The sequence below is a fragment of the Salmo salar genome, unplaced genomic scaffold (genome assembly GCF_965601325.2).
Source record: "Salmo salar unplaced genomic scaffold, fSalSal1 ptg000347l, whole genome shotgun sequence".
Lineage (NCBI taxonomy): Eukaryota > Metazoa > Chordata > Actinopteri > Salmoniformes > Salmonidae > Salmo > Salmo salar.
The window spans coordinates 1000001-1004172 of record NW_027675356.1 but is presented as its reverse complement, the minus strand read 5'-3'; positions in this window follow the sequence as shown (position 1 = coordinate 1004172).

Genomic DNA, 4172 nt, shown 5'->3' with positions numbered 1-4172 from the left:
CTCTCTCTCTCTCTCTCTCTCTCTCTCTCTCTCTCTCTCCCCCATCCCTTCTCTCTCCCACTCTTTCTCTCTATCTCCCACTATCTCTCTCTCTCTCTCTCTCTCCCCATCCCTTCTCTCTCTCTCTCTCTCTCTCTCTCTCTCTCTCTCTCTCTCTCTCTCTCTCTCTCTCTCTCTCTCTCTCTCTCTCTCTCTCTCTCTCTCTCTCTCTCTCTCTCTCTCTCTCTCTCTCCCCCATCCCTTCTCTCTCCCACTCTTTCTCTCTATCTCCCACTATCTCTCTCTCTCTCTCTCTCTCCCCATCCCTTCTCTCTCTCTCTCTCTCTCTCTCTCTCTCTCTCTCTCTCTCTCTCTCTCTCTCTCTCTCTCTCTCTCTCTCTCTCTCTCTCTCTCTCTCTCTCTCTCTCTCTCTCTCTCTCTCTCTCTCTCTCTCTCTCTCTCTCTCTCTCTCTCTCTGTCTCTCTCTCTCTCAGCCCTCTAAATCACAGTGGTTCTTTCAGGAGAGGACGCCTCCAGATCACCCTCCCTCCCTCTCCTCTGCAGGCAGCACGCTGGGGAGTCAGGCAGCACGCTGCGGAGTCAGGCAGCACGCGGCGGAGACAGGCAGCACGCGGCGGAGACAGGCAGCACGCGGCGGAGACAGGCAGCACGCGGCGGAGTCAGGCAGCACGCGGCGGAGTCAGGCAGCACGCGGCGGAGTCAGGCAGCACGCTGCGGAGTCAGGCAGCACGCTGCGGAGTCAGGCAGCTCTGAGGAGGGGCTCTCAAGGTGTTGTCTGAAATGGGACCTTATTCACTATGTAGTGCACTACCTTTAATCAGGACCCAAATGGCTCGTTGTACCCTATTCACGGAATAGTAAACTAATACATTAAAGTAGTAAACTACAACACAAAATAAGTGCTCTATGTAGGGAATAGGGTGTGATTTGGGACAGCTGAGGGTGTAGTCCCGTGTGGCTCAGTTGGTAGAGCATGGCGTTTGCAACACCAGGGTTGTGGGTTCGATTCCCACGGGGGACCAGTATGGATTTTTTTTTTAATGAAATGTATGCATTCACTACTTACTGTAAGTCGCTCTGGATAAGAGTGTCTGCTACATTACCTCCATGTCTGAGGTAAAACCTGTGTCAATGTGTTCATTCTACATTCTCTTAAACAATACCGTCCATCCTCAACAGGGCAACATAACACAGCTGACATGAAGAACTGTTTACCCTAAGCAGGGAATCATAACACAGCTGACATTATTAAGGCTGTGACCTTTCCAGAGACTGTTCATCCTTAACAGGGCATCATAACACAGCTGACATGAAGAACTGTCCATCCTCAACACGGCAACATAACACAGCTGATATGAAGAACTGTTCATCCTCAACACAGCAACATAACACAGCTGACATGAAGAACTGTTTACCCTAAGCAGGGAATCATAACACAGCTGACATTATTAAGGCTGTGACCTTTCCAGAGATCTCAAGGCTATAGGAGTACTAATTAAGAGTCGTGTCCACCCATACGTTTCCAGTATCTAATTATACATTCACATAAAACCAATAAACCCTAACAGCACAAAACCAGTGAGACAAAGGATGATGGTAAACAACATTGATACGGTACATACAAAACACAAACACACGGTGCCATACACAAACACACGGTGCCATACACAAACATACATTAACATATGGTGCCATACATTACCATACACAAACACACGGTGCCATACACAAACATACGGTGACATACATTACCATACACAAACATACGGTGCCATACACAAACACACGGTGCCATACACAAACATACGGTGACATACATTACCATACACAAACATACAGTGCCATACACAAACATACGGTACCATACACAAACACACGGTACCATACGGTGCCATACACAAACATATGGTTCCACACACAAACATACGGTGCCACACACAAACACACAGTGCCATACGGTACCATACACAAACATACGGTGCCATACACAAACATATGGCTCCATACACAAACACGTGTATGTAAATATGTTTCATTGATTTCCCTAGTCCCTGAAAGTTCTCTGGTGACGTGTACTGAGAACCACTGAAACAGCTTTACCTGGTAATGAGTATGAAACAGGACGTGACCTAATTGCTCTTCAATAGAAACTAATCAAAAGAAAAAAGACAGAGTCCATTTTTTTGATTTCGTCTCTCAAAGAAAAACAGCGCCTTTTTGATTGTAATTGAACAAATTGATGTTTGTTTGTTTGCTCGTTCTCCTAGTTGCTACTTCAAAAGTTCCCATGTTGAAAAAGCAACAAACCTTTTTCTCCCCTTAAACTACTCCAGACACAGCGTCCTTCATCTTCCTAAAAGCAGAAACCTGAACGTTTGTTGAGAATCCTAATGTATTATATAAATTCAATATTTCTACAAAAAAAGTTAAGAAAATATTTGTGAATATTTTGTTTTGTTTTTAAGAGTAACTACATTCGTCAAATCTATAGCTAAACTTAAACGTGTCATAATTACCCCTCTCCTGTGTACATTACATTTGTTCAGGGTCTGTGTTTTGGGTCAAATTGAGGAGGCATCTTCGACTCATATAAATACATGAATTGGTTTGGATCCTCTAGCCTGGTAACTCTCTACCCCAGTGGGAATAATCTAGCCATTTTATACAAATCTCTGGTCTGGAGGCTATATCGTTCCTCTGAGCTGGGAGAGACTGCTGCTGGGATCTGAGCAGGGTTTAGGGTCTGACTGGGTCTGACTGGGTCTGACTGGGTCTGAGTGGAGGTGGGTTAGGGTCTGACTGGGTCTGAGTGGGTCTGACTGGGTCTGAGTGGAGGTGGGTTAGGGTCTGACTGGGTCTGAGTGGAGGTGGATTAGGGTCTGACTGGGTCTGACTGGGTCTGAGTGGAGGGGGTTTAGGGTCTGACTGGGTGAAGGTGGAATAAACTCACCTGATTGATGTGCTTGAGTTTATCAATGATCTGGTTGATGACTGGGTCCCCGTCCTTCCCTTTAACCTCCGGATTAGCAGCCTGGGCCTTAATCCCGTTACCCACCACTCTCAGAGTATAGCTGGAGGGAGGAGGAGAGAGGAAGGGGTTAGAGGAGAGGAGGAGAGAGGAGAGAGGAGGGGGTTAGAGGAGAGGAGGAGAGAGGAGAAAGGACGGGGTTAGAGGAGAAGGAGAGAGGAGAGAGGAGGGGGTTAGAGGAGAGAAGAAGAGAGGAGAGAAGAAGAGAGGAGGGGGTTAGAGGAAAGAGAAGAGAGGAGAGAGGAGGGGGTTAGAGGAGAGAAGGAGAGAAGAAGAGAGGACGGGGTTAGAGGAGAGAAGGAGAGAGGAGGGGTTAGAGGAGAGAAGGAGAGGAGAGAGGAAGGGGTTAGAGGAGAGAAGGAGAGAGGAGAGAGGAGGGGGTTAGAGGAGAGAAGGAGAGAGGAGAGAAGAAGCGAGGAGAGAGGAGGGGTTGGAGGAGAGAAGAAGAGAGGAGAGAGGAGGGGGTTAGAGGAGAGAAGAAGAGAGGAGAGAGGAGGGGGTTAGAGGAGAGGGGAGAGAGGAGAGAGGGGGGTTAGAGGAGAGGAGGAGAGAGGAGGGGGTTAGAGGAGAGGAGGAGAGAGGAGAGAGGGGGGTTAGAGGAGCGAAGAAGAGAGGAGAGAGGAGGGGGTTAGAGCAGAGAAGAAGAGAGGAGGGGGTTAGAGGAGGGGGTTAGAGGAGAGAAGAAGAGAGGAGAGAGGAGGGGGTTAGAGGAGAGAAGAAGAGAGGAGGGGGTTAGAGGAGAGGAGGAGAGAGGAGAGAGGGGGGGTTAGAGGAGAGAAGAAGAGAGGAGAGAGGAGGGGGTTAGAGGAGAGAAGGAGAGAGGAGAGAGGAGGGGGTTAGAGGAGAGAAGAAGAGATGGGGTTAGAGGAGAGAAGAAGAGAGGATTGAAGACAGGTGGATGAATGAAGGAGTTTAACTGAAGTGTCCTCAGATGGCCTCAGGAGGTTTTAGCAACACATCAAAGAAAGACAGAGGACAGACGAACCTGGCAGGCAGAACCTAGAGTCAAAGAAAGACAAGAGGACAGACAAACCTGGCAGGCAGAACCTAGAGTCAAATAAACAATGATCTGCAGTGCATTCAGAAAGTATGCAGACCCCTTCCCTTTTCTCACATTTGGTTACGTTACCACCTTATTCTAATA